Here is an 18566-nt window from a genome sequence, read left to right on the forward strand (position 1 = left end):
AATCTCGATACATCCCTTGCAAAGGGCTTTCAACCGCAGATGATCTCTTTATTGGCAGAATGCGTAGAAACTTGGATTGGAAAGTGGCTTTAGAGGATCTTCGTTCCTCGAGTACAACACTTGACCGAGGTTTTAGTGCCCTTTTGAATCGGCTTGTGGAAGAAAGAGAACAGATGAAAGAGAGACCTAAACATAAAAATCGCAAGAAGTCTCGGTGCAACGTATGTTTACCAGGCCCATGGGGCCCATAATTCTCCGTGCTCAATAGTTTTGATGATTGTTCTTTTTTGGAACATTCGCGGATCGGGAAATAAGCCATCTTTGAGGCGCTTGAAATCCATTATTAAAATGTCCCACGTGGATATGGTAGCTATCGCCGAACCTAAAGTCCAATTTGCAGGTGCATTAAAAATTATGAGAAAACTTGGGATGGATGCAGCCTGTTCTAATGGTACAGATAATGGCGAAAGAATCTGGGTTTTCTGGAAAAATGAGATTAAGGTTTCTGTGATCAAAGAGCATGTGTAATATATTTCGTTGGAATGCATTACGCAACCCACAACTAAAATTCTTATTACTTTTGTACATGCTTTATGGTCAATAGGTGATCGCCAGGCACTTTGGGGATGTCTAAGGGAAGATGTATCTGGTTTTCACTACCCTGGGCAATTGGGGGGATTTCAATGCCATCTTAGACCCATCAGAGAAGATTGGGGGAAGGCCAGCGTATTCCACCTCCTTGGAAGACTTTGGCAACTTTTTGACTGATGCGGCAATAGTAGATGGAGGTTTTGAAGGGAACTCATTTACTTGGAGCACCAATTACGAAGGAGGTACGAAAATTTTGGCTCGTCTTGACCCTTTTTTATTTAATAATACTTGGGCAAGTACTTTTGCTTCAAGTAAAGTGCTCCACCTAAATAGACTTTGTTCGGACCGCGCCCCTATTCCGTTCAAATTTCAGCAAATATGATTATTACATCCCGAGTTTTTGGACAGTGTTAAGCAGTGTTGAACTATCCCAGTGTTTGGATCCCCTCTTTATATTCTTTCGTTGAAGTTGAAGATGCTCCAAAACCACCTTCGCACATGGAATAAATCAGTTTTTGGGAATATTCACCAGAATGTTAGAAAAGCAGAAGACCGAGTGAGTAGTGTGGAAATTGGGTTTGATCAAAATCCCTGTGATGTGACTCGTTTAGCGCTTGTGGAGGCGAGATCAGCATTGGGTGAGGTTCTTCTGCAGGAAGAAATATAGAGTGTTGGTGGCTTAAAGAGGGAGAAAGAAATACAAAATTTTTTCATGCCCTGGTTAAAGTTCGGAGAAGGAAAAAAGGTGTGGAAAAAATTAAAGAAGGCAATGGAGTGTAGATTTCGGGCATGGAGGGGGTCTTGGCAGAGGCTGTTAGATTTTTCTCGGATATGTTTGCTTCTCAGGGCACTCAGAGATAGGAGGATTTGTTACAAATTATTCCACGGTTGGTTACCGATGAAGACAACTTTTCTTTTAACCTCTTCGTCACTTGAGGAGGTTAAGAAAGAGGTTTTTTATTTATCCATGGATAGTGCTCTGGGTAACGGCTTTTCCGGTTATTTCTTTACAACTTGCTGGGATGTTGTGGGTATTGATGTTTGGGAGGCGGTCAAGGATTTTTTTGGGGGTGGTTTCTTGCCAAGGAGCTACACTTCAGCGCATCTAGTGCTCATCCCTAAGAAAGAAAGTCCCGAGGTAATGTCTAATTTTCACCCCATTAGCCTTTGCAATTTTTCATATAAAAGTATTGCTAAAATAATTTCTTCTAGACTGGCTTCTATTCTTTCGGCCATAATTTCGGAGGAACAAGGGGGTTTTGTCCAGGGTAGAAGCATTCATGATAATATTGACTTGGTTCAAGAAGTTGTTCAAAACATTAAAACGAAATCTCGAGGTGGGAATGTGGTCCTCAAGCTGGATATGGCTAAAGCGTATGATCGTCTTGAATGGGATTTTCAGTATCAAGTCTTGGCCAGGTTTGGTTTTGTAGAAGGATGGATTAGCCTGATAAAAAAACGGTGGAAAACTATTGGTTCTCAATTGTCTTTAATAGAGGGCCTACTGGGTTCTTCAAATCTTCTAGGGGAGTTCGTCAAGGAGATCCCCTCTCACCCTCTCGTTTTATTTTAGCGGAAGAAGTTCTTAGGAGGTAGAGGGTTGAGAATTCTTTTTGAGGGTAAAGTGGAGTACTACCAGCTGCCATGGGGATGTTCAGGAATAACTCACAGTCTGTTTGCAGATGACACCATAATTTTTTCGAGATGCTTGAAAAAATCTGTAAAGCAAATTATTGGGTTTATTAGCAGGTATGAAGGATTCTCCGGGCAGCTAGTAAACAAGCAAAAGAGTTGCTTTGTCTTGGAGAAAAAAGCTGATGAAAATAAATACCGAATGGTTGAGATGGTTACTAGGTTTACCAGGAAGAATCTGCCGATTACATATCTTGGTACCCCTCTTTATGCAAGCCGGCTCCGTATCAATTTCTTTGATGATTTTTTTGGCGAAAATGCGCAAGAAGGTGGCGGGGTAGAAAGGAAAGTTATTGTCTGCAGGAGGAAGATTTATTGTCCATAGGCATGTCCTCTCCTTTATGCCCATTCATATTATATCTGTTTTGGATCTTCCCCATACGGTGATTAAAAAATTCAACAACATTTGTTCTGATTTTTTATGGGCTCTTTCGGATTGGGGGAAACGCCATCATTGGGTGGGTTGGTATAAAATTACGCAACCTGTGGACGAAGGAGGGCTTGGCATCCGGCGTTTAGAGGACATTAGCAGTGTCCTTAGACTTAAGGGTCTTTGGAGAATCATGATAGAAAAATCCCTGTGGTACAATTTCTTTAAAGTCGAATTCCTTAAGAATGACCACATTGCTTTGGCCAATGTGAGAGAGGTTGGGTCAATTTCTTGGAGAAGAGCTTTAAATCAGAAAGATTTTTTTATTGTCAAAATCAAGATGGCTTATTGTATTGGGGGACATCAATTTTTGGTTTGATAATTGGTTGGGTTGGGGCCCTCTTATGGACCATATTGATGGGGTGCTCTATCTGGATCTCAAATTGCAAGTTAGGGACGTTCTCACTGTTGAGGGAACTGGAATCAAGAATTCCTGCTGCAAATAAACTCCCAGGAAGTGCGTGATAGCATCATGGGAAATAATTATTGTTTGTCTAATAAGGATGACAGGCTAGTGTGGATGACGGCAAGTGATGGGAAAATTTCCACTAAATCGTTATGGAATGAAATCAGAAATGTGGAGGAGAAAAAACCGTTTTCAAAATGGTTTTGGAATCGTACAATTCCTTCAAAAATTGGTTTCTTCTCTTGGCAGGTTATGTGTAGGGGGTATTCCCACTGTTGGAATATGTACTCCAGAATACCATGGGGGTATTCTGGTCCTTTTGAGGTAGTTTTATGTTATTAAGTGTAAGTCGGCTATGTGGGTTTTAGTCCCACATCGCTTATTTTAGTCTTAATAGAGGGGCTTACCTATCAATTAATATAAGCAATTATTCTCTCATTCTCTCTTTTCTAGCCCACGATTCTGCCAACATGGTATAAGAGATAGTCTGATCTAGGTTAGAAAAAGAGAAGAAAACCCTCATCCATCTCTTCAATCAACTTCTCCCATCTTCCTACTTTCTCGGCATCTCCTTCTTCTGTTCTTCTTCCTCTCAACCTTGTAAAGGGGCAGCACTAATGAGGTAAACACAGCATATCAATGATTTAGTTGCTGCCCCCCTTCCTTTCTACCTTTTTTTATTTAAAAAATTCTGTTCGAAATCTGCTGGAGCCATACCTGCAATATTGGAGCTGTCCAGAATTTTTGGAGATCTGATTTCTACCTAATTAAGACTGATCCTCCATTGTTGGAGCCTCCTATGCAGCATTTTCCAGCACTCTTCTACCTTATTCCATAGTCTTCCTTCCCTTTCTTTCTCTCCATCTTTTATTAACTTTTCCAGCCTCCATACCCAAATCGATCTCAACTTGTCAGGGTTTTGGGCCAATCGATTTTGGGGTTTCCCTTTTCAGATGCAGCTGATTTTTTAGGGGTGATTCCCTACCACTACAAGCCTTAATCGACCTAAGTTTGGACACTTTCTGATGGCTGGATTTGTTTTTATAGCAAAACCTTCTCAACCTGCTATTTTTGGGTCCTGTTAAAACCTTGACTCAAATCGACATTAGGGTTACAGGTTTCAGTTTTTGCTGATTTTTTGAGGGATGATTACTCCAACTACAAGGACCATTCGACCTCAGTCTTAGCCTCGTTCCAAGTGTTTGAAGACCCCTAACCCCAATCGATCCTCCTTTTCAGGGTTTTACAAAACCCTGACACATCGATTTTAGGGTTAGGGTTGATTGCTGTTGTTGGAGTTTTTTGGAGGTGTTTTTGCCATCAAGATGGACATTCTACTTCAACTATTCATGGCTTGAAGAAGTTATATTACACAAGATAGTTGCTGCCCTATTGTTCCTGCAATTTTTGGTGTTTCTCCCACTTGAAGATCAAGTCTCAATCACCAAGGAGATTGGTTATTCAAACTGGAGATCCATTCCCGCAGTTGTGGTCAGCATCCATTACCAGAAGACATCACCTTTGACAAGTCATCATCACTTTTGTTGAAACCCCCTTCCCTACAATCGATCTTCACTAAACCCTGACTATAATCGATCCAAGGGTTAGGGCAGTCCACTCTTGCTGATCTTTTTAGGAGAGTTTTATAACCATCAGAGGAGTATTCAACCCATATTTCAGCAACATTCATCAGTTCTTTTTGGCAAAAATTCAGGTTCATTCTTATGGCTCGGTTTCTCCAATTATCAACCTATTTTTTTTACTTGTTCCTATGTGGCCGGCTGCTTCAACTACCTATGGATCTTTCGGGTTCTTTATCTCATATTTGCTGGTTCTATTGAGCTTTACTACATATATTGTTGGTTTTATTGATTGGCTTCTGTAAGCATGACTGGTTGACATGTTAATGCTGCCTTTATGTGGACTACTGCTGCCCTATTATTGGGACTGAGTATCCTACTATTGGAGATCGAATTTCTTTCATTATTGAAGACTCGTATCTACTACCCTGGAGATCAGCTTATTTGGGATTACAACAGTGTGTTCCAAGGTTATTGGTTGCAACTACGAACCCATTCAGTTATGTGAAGCTTTTCTGGTTCATATCTGGCTCCCTTTGAGAGCTTGATCCTAGCATTGTTCACAAATTCAGATCTTATCCAAGTATTTTGTTGAAGCTTCTTACATCCATTGCTGTCCAAATATCTTCGTCAGTTCTATTTAGCATGTGGGAGTTTATAGTTTGGAATTTTGCACACTAGTGCTTCCTTGTGTGAAATCGATCAAGTTTTTGCAGAATGGTACCTTCTCCTTCTACAAATTAGACCTGTTTTTTTATAATTCAGATCTGATCATTGGAGATTGGTGTTTTGGAATTAGTTTGATCGATTGAAAGCAGGTTGCAAATTACTGTGTTGCTTTGTCCATGGTTCATTATCCCACTGCTTCTTTTCACTTCACCACCTCCCAAATCATACTTTTGGCATATATCCATAACCACCTTGGAAGTTTATGGTATTCTCTAAATTGCCATTTCTTCTCTTTCCGTTACCCTTGGCACCTTTTGGAAAATTCTGGAATATTATGTTTTTGTTCTATCACTTGCATCATCTCTATTATGTCCACGTGTACTACAAGTGAGGGGGGGATTATGTACAGTATACTGCAGCCATTGCAGAAAGCAGAACTTGCAAGAACACTTGGTGCAAAACATAGAAGATCAGAGTTTTCACCATTACCAATGGGTATCTACTTTGTTATTGGGGTAAGTTTGCCGTAAGGGGGAGATTGGTATTAAAGTATTGAAGATGTTTGGTGATTGCCTACCTATATGATGTTCTACAGTTGGGTTGTTTTTTTCTGCTGCTTGATTCATCTGTTTGCTACCCTAGTTACTTATCTTCAAGATTCATCATTGGACAGCAATAGAAGATTGGTGAAAGCTGCCTTTTTTGGAAGACATTCCAGTCCCGGTTTGCTGATCAAGTCTGCCCAAGTTTTGAAGATCTATTTTTTCAAGTTCTTGAAGATTTCTTTGGGAGCTGCATTCGTCTTGAAGCTGGATTCTGCTACAATTTATTGTTTCCCATTTTGTTCAAGTTGGGCATTAGTACCTTGTATGCGCCAAATTGAGGGGGAGTGTTAACATTATTATGGAGTTCTTTTTTTCTTTAGTTCAAGCTGGATTTTTTTTTTTTAATTCTGTGTATAATCCAGCTTGAGGGGGAGTGTTGGAATATGTACTCCAGAATACCGTGGGGGTATTCTGGTCCTTTTGGGGTAGTTTTTATGTTATTAAGTGTAAGTCGACTATGTGGGTTTTAGTCTCACATCGCCTATTTTAGTCTCTTGTAACTTTCCCCTATAATAGAGGGGCTTACCTATCAATTAATACAAGCAATTATTCTCTCATTCTCTCTTTTCTAGCCCACGATTCTGCCAACACCCACAAATGAGGCTTTGAAGAAATTGGGAGTGCCACTTGTTTTAAAATGCCTATGCTGTGTCAGGCCTAAAGGTGATTCAGCTTCCCATTGTTTGGTCGAGGGCAACATTGCCTCTAAGGTGTGGGCTTTCTTCTCTAGGCTTTTTGAAGTGGAAGTGGTTCCCTTGCACGGCGTTAAAAACAGGGTGTTTTTCTGGCATAACCATGCTTTTGGTAAGAGTTTCTGTGGGCTGGTAATGAGTTTTATCCATTCATTTATCATATGGGAACTCTAAAAAAACGAGAAACAATAAGAGACATGGGAAAAAGCAAGATCGGCTTGCTAAATTATTGAGACGGTTAAAAATTGGATTAAAGAGATTCCCTATTTTGGCTCTTTCTCAAAATCCCCAACATTAAAGAAATCCCTTATTCTTGAAATTTTTAATCTCCCCCATCCCCCCCCCCCCCAGTTAATCCAGTTATCCACAAAATGCATATCCCCATGTACTAGTGCCCACTCTTCAATGCTGCCAAGCTCAATATGGATGGTGCATGCAAGGGGAATCCTGGGCCGGGGAGTGGACGGGGCATTATTAGAGGCTATGATGGTCGTTTTTTGGCTGCTTTTGCTAAGTTTTATGGGGAGTGTACCAATTCCATTGCCAAAATTAGAGCTCTGAGAATTGGAATTTTTGGACTTTCATGTTAACACAAACTCTGCCATGGTTGTGCACTGTACTTCCTCGAAAAAATGCAATCTTTGGGGAGGCTGGTACTGGTTCAACGAGATTCAGGTCTTAATTGACTCGCTCTGCCCAAGGATCTCTTTCATCTTTAGAAAAGGCAACAGGGCAGCGGATTGGCTGGCAAATTGGGCATCTGACTCGGCAAATAATTCTTTCTTCTCTTCTGTTTCGGTGCTCCCCCTAGAACTCAGGCGTATTGTGCATGAGGATGTGGTAGGTATTCCAGTTTTGAGAACTCGTTAATTGTTTATTTGGGTTTTGTATGGGAGTGAGGTCTCACCTGTTTGAGTGTGTGATGGAGTATGTTATCTTCTCGGGTTGGGGTAAGGCAGGTATGTCCCCCCTTGTATTTTGTTTTCTTGATTGATTGATTTTAAATATAAGGTTAGGGGCCAGCCCGGATCCCAGAGAATATTCGGGTTTTTATAATTTTTAAAAAAAAAACCTTAAAATGTAGTTCGACTAGGAGGGTAAAGTGGGCAATGCCGTGTCAAAGTGGGTTTTTCACTGTAATATCCCAGCACATGCCATTAAGGGAACCTACTATCAGAGTAGGCTAGACACTGTAGGGAAGGTTAGGTAAGCAGTGAAGGGGCTCACTACATACGAGCTTATGACTACCAATTTCCCCTACCTTAAACAAGAGCTCGAGGAGTATATAGAGGCCCTTAAGGTGCGAGTCTTATGTGTGATAGTAGGACCAGACCCACAAAACAGTCCAACAACTTCATTGTATACTGTTATGGTACCACTATGTTCCTTAGGTCAGTGGATGCATCCAAGGAGAGGAAGGATGCCAAGTACATATACAAGTTGAAGGAGGTGGGGGTAGAAAACACTGTCCAAGTAGTGATGGACAACGGCAACAACTTTAAGAAGGCTGAGGAGAGATTGATGAAGACTAGCAAGTACCGCTTGTTTTGGACTCCATCCATTGCATTGACCTAATGCTGTAGAAATGAGGAAGAAGACAATGATATAAAGTTTGATCGAGACGGCAAGACAAATGGCCATATTTGTATACAACTATGGACATGCACTACAGATGTTGAGGAGCAAGTGTGATAGGGATTTGGTTAGGCCCAACATTTACTCGATTTGCCACGAACTAAATTACCCTAAAGAGCTTTGAGGCAAAAAAGGTTGGACTTAGGTATATATTTGCTTCAGAGGATTGGTATATTTGGAAGGAGTCAAGTTTGCCACAGGGTAGTGTAGCACATGGAATCATATCTAGTGACCTTTTCTAACAGGACCTGAAGAAGGTCGTTGCTAAAACCAATGGTAAAGGTGTTGAGGATCTGATGCAGATTCATCACCGAAATAAGCTTGTTTTATCAGGAGTCAGTCTAGGTTGGGTTCTATACATGTTGGGCCTTTGATCCCATGGGTTTTCAATGTAATAAGTCACTTTAATGGACCTAAAGTATGGGTAATAGGGTTGCAATATGGATTATGAGATTAAGATGTTTTAGTTCCGTACTTAATTTTATTTTGGTGTTTTTGTTCTTTAATTGATCCAGTTCAACCAGTGTTTCAATTTAAGTGACTTCAGCAGTTTTTCTTTTAACTGTTTAGTTGGGCTGGATTAGAACACTGTTTTGAGTCTATTTCAGTTTCCTAGTCAGTTTAGGTTACCTAATAGGTTAAAGATTGGGCTAGGCCTTTCCTTTTTAATGTAAGAATCTATTTTTGAATCTTTTATATAAGGTTTTAAGGGGGGAAAGTATTGGACTCGAATTTTTACATTAATAATAAGCTTTTTGCTGCTCTTCTTATCCATTAAAGATTTTTGTCTTCTGTTTGATCAAGGCTGGTGGGATCGGTGTTTGATCCGATCAACACCTTGCGGCGAGAAGCTCGGGTGGTTTGTTTGAAAGAATCGGTGTTCGATCCGATTGACACCTTGCGGTAGGAAGCCAGGGTGGTTTGTTTTGGTTCTCTTTACATCTCCATTACTGTTCTACAATCAAGCAATCTGATCTCAAGGTTCTCTTCATCAACTATCAGAACACATATTTCAAAGGTTTTGTTTGTGACATTAGATGAGTGGACTCATGATGAAATTGACTCTATGGTTGTGGTTGGTGGTAATTCTTCTGCTAACAAAATCTATGATTTATTTCTCCCATCTCTAACCTAATATATTTAGGTTCCCATTGTTCTCTTAGTTTCCTCATGATTTATTTCACATTGTTCTCTTGGTTTTCTCATATGATTTCTCGCCCCATTGTTCGCCTGGTTTTATGTAGAAACAGATTTGAATTAGGTTAATACTTGGATGATTAGTTCATCCCAAGCACATTGTATTTATAACTATAATGAAATAATAAAAATAATTACATAAGCAATGTGGGATTAAACCACATAAGAAACTAACAAATAATAAAGGAAAAAAGTCCAGAATACCCCCATGGTATTCTAGCCCAATATAACTAACACTCCCCCTCAAGTTGGAGCATATCTATCATGCATGCCCAACTTGACTAAGATAGGATGAAACAGCTTGCTACTCAATTTCTTAGTGAACACATCAGCTAGCTGATCAAAAGACTTCACAAAGGGAACACAAACGAGGCCAGCTTCAAGCTTCTCCTTGATGAAATGTCGGTCAACCTCCACATGTTTCGTGCGATCATGCTGGACAGGGTTATGAGCAATACTAATGGCCGCTTTATTGTCACAATAAAGCATCATTGGAAGATAGACAGCAACACCAATATCCTACAATAACCCTCTAAGCCACAGAAGTTCACAAATTCCTTGTGCCATTGCGCGGAATTCGGCTTCAGCACTAGACCTTGCCACAACATTCTGTTTTTTGCTCCGCCATGTGACAAGGTTTCCACCCACAAAGGAACAGTAGCCAGAGATAGATTTCTTGTCAGGAGAACCAGCCCAATCGGCATCAGTATAGGCTTCAACCTTCAAGTGACCATTGGCAGATAGAAGAATTCCCTTTTCTAGAGCAGACTTCAAGTACCTCAAAATACGACGGACCGCATCTATATGAGAGGAATATGGATCATGCATGAACTGACTCACCAAACTCACAGCAACTGCAATGTCAGGGCGTGTGTGGGAAAGGTAGATTAGTTTGTCTACTAACCGCTGATAGGCACTCTTGTCAACCGGCTCACCCTCTTTCTCCCTAAGTTTTGTAGTAGCTTTCATAGGAGTATCTGAAGGATGACAACCAAGTAGCCCTGTCTCAGTCAATAGATCAAGGACATATTTTCTTTGAGAAAGAAAGATGCCCTTTGAAGATCGAGCAACTTCTATCCCTAGAAAATATTTTAGGGGACCAAGATCTTTGACCTCAAACTCACCGCCAGGAAGAATTTTCAAATCCTTGATTACAACATCATCATTACCAGTGATCACAATATCATCCACATAGACTACGAGAAGAGTAACCTTGTCACCAAGTCGTCTGATAAACAAAGTGTGATCAGCATTGCTCTGCTTGTAACCTGCTGAAATCATAGCCTTATGAAATCTGCCAAACCAGGCCCTGGGTGACTGCTTCAAGCCATAAAAGGCACGCTTCAATTTACAAACCTTGCCCTTAGTCCTGTCATCAAAGAAACCAGGTGGAATGTCCATATATACCTCCTCCTCAAGCTCCCCATGGAGAAAGGCATTTTTGACATCTAACTGCTGAAGATCCCACCCAAGATTTGTAGCACAAGATAATAACACCCTGACAGTGTTGAGCTTTGCCACTGGTGCAAAGGTCTCCTGATAGTCAACTCCATAAGTCTGAGTAAACCCCTTTGCAACCAAACGTGCCTTGTACCTGTCCACCGAACCATCAGCCTTCTGTTTAACTACGAAGACCCATCTACAACCCACTGGTTTTTTCCCTGGAGGAAGAGCCACAAGATCCCACGTATTATTTTTGTGTAGTGCTCTCATTTCTTCCAACATTGTTGTCTTCCACTTTCCATCTGTAAATGCTTCCTACCGATTTCTAGGAACCGAAACAGAGGAAAAAAAAGATACAAATGCACGAAAAGAGGGAGAAAGAGAGTTATACGAAACAAAATGAGATATGGGATGTAAAGTGCAAGTCCTAGTACCTTTGCGAAGTGCAATAGGTAGGTCGGAAGGAGATGGATTACCAGGAGATGTAGGATCTGTGTCTGGAGCCGGCAATTGGATGGGTACTAGTGCTATAGTTGGATGCAACCGCCCTCTTGTGGACCTTCCCCTTGTATAGGTGATCATGTTGGAGTTGTCAATTCTCTTTTGAAATTCACCAATAGTTCTCTAGACCGGAGTATGCTCCCCCTGAGTAGGAATATTAACAACACTATTTTCTATGGTCTCCCCCTGTAAAGGATTCCCATTAGGTGAGGGAGGAACAGCCAGAGGTTGTTGGGAGGTCTCCAAAGTAAAATGGGCAGCATCCAAAAGGGGCTGGAGAGCAGCCGTGGGTGGTAAAGAGGGCTGGGCAGCCAGAGGCTCCTCAGGTAGAGGAATCTCGAAAGCCACATCTTCACCAGCACTCTCCCCCTGAAGACGTGGCAAAGAATAATAAGAAAGGGACTCATGGAAAACAACATCCATGCTAACCATGGTACGGCGGGAAGGGGGATGGTAACATTTATAGCCTTTCTGGGTTGGAGAATAACCCAAGAAAATACAACGGAGTCCTCAAGGTTCAAGTTTGTTGGGAGATTTAGTATCTCGAGCATAACACACACAACCAAACACCTTGGGAGGCACAGTAAAGGAGGAATTACCAATTAAAACATCAGAGGGGCTACGGGAGTGAAGTACCCGAGATGGCAGCCTATTGATGAGATTGGCTGCCGTGATAACCGCATCCCCCCAATATTAAGACGAGACATTCCTCGCAAACATTAATGCTCTGGCCATTTCTAACAAGTGGTAGTTTTTCCTTTCTGCCACACCATTCTGGGCAGGGGTATCAACACAACTACTCTGATGAATGATTCCATGGTCAGCCAAATATTTTTGAAATTGTGATTCTTTATACTCTGTTCCATTATCACTTCGCAATATTTTGAGAGTTGCCTGGAACTGAGTTTGGACCATTTTATGAAAGTGTTGAAAGCATGAAAAAACTTGATTTTTGGTGCGCAAGAGATAGACCCATGTGTTCCTAGAATGACAATCAATGAAAGATACAAACCACCGATGGCCAGAAATAGAGGGTTTACGATTAGGGCCCCAAACATCAGAATGCACTAACTCAAAACAAGAAGAATTTTTTTTATTTGAAAGAGGATAATTTGAACGTGTCTGTTTGGCCAGAACACACGCCTCACAAAAAAAGTCATCCTTAGTATGTAGGGTGACCAAACTAGGAAATAAATGTGCTAAAATTCCTAAAGGGGGGTGACCTAACCTAGAGTGCCACTAGTAGAGTTCAGAAGAGACCATGGAGTTATGGTGTAGTGGAGAAGGTAATGATGGTGGAGAGAAGCGACCATCATCAAGCAGATACAGCCCACCATGCACTTTACCCAATCCAATCGTCTTCCCAGAGGCCAGATCCTGAAACACACAATGAGAAGGAAAGAAAGTAACTTTGCAGTTAAGATCACAAGTAATACTACTAATGGAAAGAAGGTTAATAGTAAAATTAGGAATGTGCAAAACAGAAGTTAATGGAAGGGAGGAAGTGCAGTTGATGATTCCTTTTCCAGAGATAGATGAAAGAGAACCATCAGCTACCTTGACCTTGTCCTTCCCAGAAGTAGGAGAGTATCGATGAAACAAACTAGAGGAACCGGTCATATGAATGTAGCCCCAGAATCTATGATCCAAGGATGGGAGGCTACAAAAGCACAATGACCGCCAAAAGGAATACCTGACCGGGAAAAGTGTGAACCTGAATGAGCGGAAGAATTGGCAGTAGCTGATGTAGTAGAGGCAGCAGCAGCAGAAGACCTCAGCATACGTCGAAATGCGTAGCTCGTCTGGGATAGACCAGGAGTCGATAGTAGTGCGTAATGTGATCTCGATCGATGGGCCTTGGGCTTTGTCTTGGTCTTGGTCTTGGCAGCCCATTTTGCTTCAAAGTCAGCTGGTTTCCCTTGAAGTTTCCAACACCTCTCCTTGGTGTGATATGGTTTGTGACAGTGCTCACAAACAACAGTCCCTGTAGTAGAATCACTAAGAGGGGGGCAGCAGCCTTGAGAGCAGATTTGTCAGTAATAGGAGGATGTAACATGGCAGCCCTACGGTTCTCCTCAGAAGAAACCAATGCATAAGATTGTTCAAGTGTGGGAAAAGGTGTATGGCCCAACACTTGAACACGAATGGGATCATATTCTATATTCAAACTAGCTAGAAAATCATAGACTCTGATCTTGTCCACATGTTTCTTATAAGAGGCAATATCAGCAATTGTAGAGAGGTGAAAATCAAAGTAATGATCCAACTGTTGCCACAGGCTGCGGAGAGAAGCATAGTAGTCCGAAACAGAAAGGTCTGCCTGAGTAGTGTGAAGGACCTTCTTTCGAATTTCATAAACCTGGGCATCATTGCCAAGCTGTCCGTAGGTCTCCTTGCAAGCAGCCCAAATCTGGTCGGCAGTATCTAGAAGAAGAAAATTATGCTGTAAAGCTGAAGTCATAGAGCCTATGAGGTAGGACATGAGAACACCATTATTGGCCGGCCACTTAGTCTGATCAGGGCCTTTATCACTAGGCTTAACAATAGTGCCATCAATATGGTCAGTGAGGCCACGGCCAGCAATGGCAAAGGAGGCTGATCTGGACCACAGAAGGGAATTTGAGCCATCCGAGTTTGATGGGGTTAGGTGGAAAGCGTGATAACTTTGTCTTATGATTGCCATCATGAGCAGTAGCGATAGAGTTGGTAGAGTCACCCATACCGGCAGCAGAGAAGGCCAAACAACTTCAAGTAAAGGCCCAAACAAATAGAACCAGCAGCCAAAAAGGAACCTTGATCGATTATGGTTTTTAGGGTTTTGAACAAAACCCTAAAGTGATGGAATCGATGGATGAGCCTAGGCTGCAATAAATAATATCAAAATGGCTGAAAAACTGAGGTAGAGAAGTCCTTCATAAGAGTAACACATCTGCAGAAAAATCAGATCCAAAAAAAAACAGGTGCAGCAGCCCAATATCGATAGAATTAGGGTTTAAAAAACCCTGTAATGATGAGATCGATCTCAAGGTCTTCACACACCAAAAAACAGATCTGTAGAAGCTGATATAGCTGTCGAAGGAGCCCTTATAAGTGAAGAAAACACCTGCAAAAAATCAGCAACAGTGGGCAGCAATAACCCTAAGATCGATAGATGTCATGGTTTTGAAAAAAACCCTGATAATGGAGGAATCGATCTCAAGGAAGTCTTCAATCTTGGGGAATAATTTCTGAACCAATAAAACAACAATTCTGCAGCAGCTTCTGGTCTTTAAAGAGAGGAGAGGAGCCCTTGTATCTGATGTCGAAGCAATCTCCAAGAAGGAACTGAAGAACCAATATCGCAGCAGTGTTGATTGGAGTCTATCGAACAGAATTATAAGTCATAAATGAAGTAATGGGGGCAGCAACTGGATCGCATGATTACCTCATCAGTGCTGCCCTCTATGGGAATGAAGAACAAGGGAGAAGAATGAGAGAACTAGAAGAGAAGAAGATCGAGAGAGAGAAGAACAAAAAACGAGAAAAATTGGTGTCCCTAGTTTGAAATATGCTCTGATACCATGTAGAAACAGATTTGAATTATGTTAATGCTTGGATGATTAGTTCATCCCAAGCACATTGTATTTATAACTATAATGAAATAGTAAAAATAATTACATAAGCAATGTGGTATTAAACCACATAAGAAACTAACAAATAATAAAGGAAAAAAGTCCAGAATACCCCCACGGTATTCTGGCCCAATATAACTAACATTTTACCCTAAAACTGATTCACCTTTTGATAAAAGATGCTGGTTTGGTTCCTAGTTTGACTATTCAAACCTAGGACTAAATAGGATCGTCGACTCTAAGAAGAAGCCTACCTTGCCACACGTGTATGCAGTAGTAGAGATGATGGACTACGTGTAGGTAGCGATACCACGTGGTGGCAAAGCGTATCTGAGGATAGTTGAGGATCGCTAGTAGAAGCACCTTATGTATCCACTGCATATGGCTGTTGAGTTTTTATCTTAATCTACCCAAGTCAAATTACTTTCCATATAGATCATCATAAGCATTGACAAGTTCTTTATATCATTTCCAGCCTATTATCTCAATCCCAAGCACCAATACAAGCACAAAATTGGGATGAATTAATCACTCATCTATGCAATGCAAGATGTGGTGACCAAGCAGGAAACAAATCCATCTATACAGTCCATATGCAATAATGAGGTGAAACTTGTAGTTTCTTAAGTATTTCCAAGGAATGTAATTACTCTTGGAATTGATGCTAACATTACAAATGGTTGAAATAAGTATAGATAAAGAACTTCAGGGATGCATATGAACTTTGGGTTTTGCAACCGCAAAGTCTGGTTGGGACACTATTGCTCCTGGTAGGGCCATTACCTTAGTTTCTTAATTCAATTCTTATAACTATATAATTATGTACCAACTACAATCACTAACCAAGAATAATCATAATGCTCTACAGCTCTACTGCAAGTGGATGATGGGTACTATATAGAAGTGATGCACCTAACTTGAGGAAGATAGCAATTAAGGTGATCTCCCAGACATGTTCCGCTTTCAGATGTGAGTACAACTGGAATACACTTTCCCTTATCCATTCCAAGAGGCGGAACCGATTGAAGTTGCAATACATTTTCCTTTATCCACTCCAAGAGTCGGAACCAATTGGGTCACAAATGGATGGAGAACTTTGTGTATGTGCACTACAACATGAGACTAAAGATGCAGTACATATGCATGGGCATGAAGAATGATAAATACCCAACCGAGTTCAGCAACATCTTCTAGGACTCAAATGAGGATCCACTCTACGAGTAGGTGAAGGATCGAGGTGACCCTGTATTGGATCAGCCAGGGGTAGGCACCCCGAAATTGCTAGTAAGATGGGTGCCGATATCAAAGAATTGATGGCTTCTTGAGGGGTCGAGTTCACTCACAAAAACCCTAACCTTTTCAGTCTAGCGGGGATGATGAGGACATCGACTGGTCGTATTCCAATGGCCACACTCGCACGCTGTCCTCATCTAATGGTGATGCTGATGGTGGTGGTGGTCCCTCCAAGAGGAGTACGACTAGGCGAAGCCAAAGCCAAAGTAGAAGTCATCCAATTCTCAGGAGAGAGTCAGTTCGATCATGCTACACAGGATGCCAACCACAGTGCACGTGACACCACAAGTACAAACACTCTAGAGGCCCATGCCGCAAGTTCAGACCAGATGAGGATGATAGCATTGATATGTTACGAGCTTTTCTAGCAATCTCGGAAGCATGTATCTAGAGGAGGGTAGTGGATATGGGTACTGGCATGCACCATCCTTTGCCGAAGAGAGCACCGGTTCCGAGTACAATGCGTATAGAAGTATGGTTTCTAGCAACAATATAACTCTTCTTCATTGCCCTCTGAGTATGAGGGTCAGCCACGTAGTGGGTCATCCTTTGTGGACAGTGTCTTCTCATACGCAGCACACCCCCCCCAACCATACATGCCAGCTCCATCATCCAGTTATGGTGATTTTGATAGGACGATGATCTATACCCTAGGTTAGGTTACCTCTACTATGTTGACGATGCCACTTATAGGAATGTTGTGGAGGACTTCGAGTGCTTCTTGCAGCACAGTATGACATGGCAATTATTTGTGATACAGTGGAAGGAAAACTTGTGGCGGCACCACCAATATGCTAGTGGTCTTGATCCTCCCTAGGGCTCTATATGTACTAGGATGGCAAAGGGGTCCAATATGTAACAAGTAAACGTAGTCATGTACCAATGTAACTTGTACCATGTAATGTTATTGATAATTATGAAATGATTTCCAACATTATGGTTTTTTTTTTATTTCTAAGGCATGTTTTAATAGTTTCAATTTGCATGTTCATTACTAAATTATGTGTAGCATAGGCTATATTAGAGAAAGAGGCGAAAAAGAATGAGTCAATTTATAAATATCATAACAATAAAAATACTTTTTAGGATCCAGCAGGGTACAGTGTGCAATAGCAACCTAGGGTTTGAGCCAAACTACCATTTTGGGTGTGTTTTTTTTACAATCTAAAGATTCAAATATGTTTAGAAATACTTAATTAGGTTTTCCACGAAGTTATGGGCCAAAATATGGCCATTTGACCACCAAAATGGCCAGCCAAAATAAACCAGATTTTGGCCAAATTTTGACCGAATCCAAAATATTTCGGCTCATCCTCGGTTGAAATCCAGGTCGAAACCAAAATTTGGAACTATGATAACCTGAAGAAGTAAGAAACAATCTATTGTGGCCATATTGAGTGCAAAGCAAAGTTTAGAGTTATGGTTCATGGGATTTGTGAATCAGCACGGGCATATGTTGAGGATACGTTTAGGGTTTTTCTCAGATTTCAGGGGGTCCTAGAGCAGCTAGATTTGTTTGTTTACCGGTGAGAGGAGCAAAGTCTGGGCTATGGATCAATGAGAAATAACAATGGTGGAGAAAAAAGTTGAGGTGTAAACGGAATGTGGAAGCCATGAGTTTCAGATCCAGTGATTGTGATCTCGGCGTTTACAGAAAGAAGCTTGGGTTTTGAATGATGTTCATAATAACCATCAAATGCAATCTCTGTAAAAATGAATTATAAAAAAATGGCAGTTTTAGAGTGCCAGTGAGAAAAACTCCCGAGTTGCAGAAATGAATTTTGACCGAAATGCAATATAGAAATTTAAAATTATGGTAACCTGGAGAACCAAGAAACAATTTATTGTGGCCAGATTGAGTGCAGAGCGAAAGTTTAAAGCTGTCACATGGGGTTTGTGAACTTCTGTGGCTGAAAAGTTGAACCTATGAGAATACACTGTGACAATAAAGCAGCTATCAATATAGCAGATAATCCAGTTCAACATTACCGTACCAAACATATTGAAGTTTATCGTCACTTTATCGAAGAGACTTTAATTTGGATGCCTCTTTACACCATTTGTGAGAACCGGGAAACAAGTGGCATATTTCTTTACCAAAGGACTTGTCTCCACACGTTTAAATGTTTTGTTAGACAAGCTAGGCATGTGTAATATCTTCTCACAGCTTGAAGGGGAGTGTTAGAATAACATGTAAGGGTATTCTGGGAATGCTAATGTA

The 18566-nt window shown here is 41.1% G+C and overlaps 1 protein-coding gene across 1 annotated transcript in view; it reads right to left on the reverse strand.

Annotated features, from left to right (window-relative positions):
- Positions 1–18566, reverse strand: part of LOC122648970 (protein decapping 5-like) — a 66998-nt gene that overhangs the window by 42161 nt on the left and 6271 nt on the right. The gene's annotated exons all lie outside the window — the stretch shown is intronic.

The sequence above is a fragment of the Telopea speciosissima genome, chromosome 1 (genome assembly GCF_018873765.1).
Source record: "Telopea speciosissima isolate NSW1024214 ecotype Mountain lineage chromosome 1, Tspe_v1, whole genome shotgun sequence".
NCBI classification, from domain to species: Eukaryota; Viridiplantae; Streptophyta; class Magnoliopsida; order Proteales; family Proteaceae; genus Telopea; species Telopea speciosissima.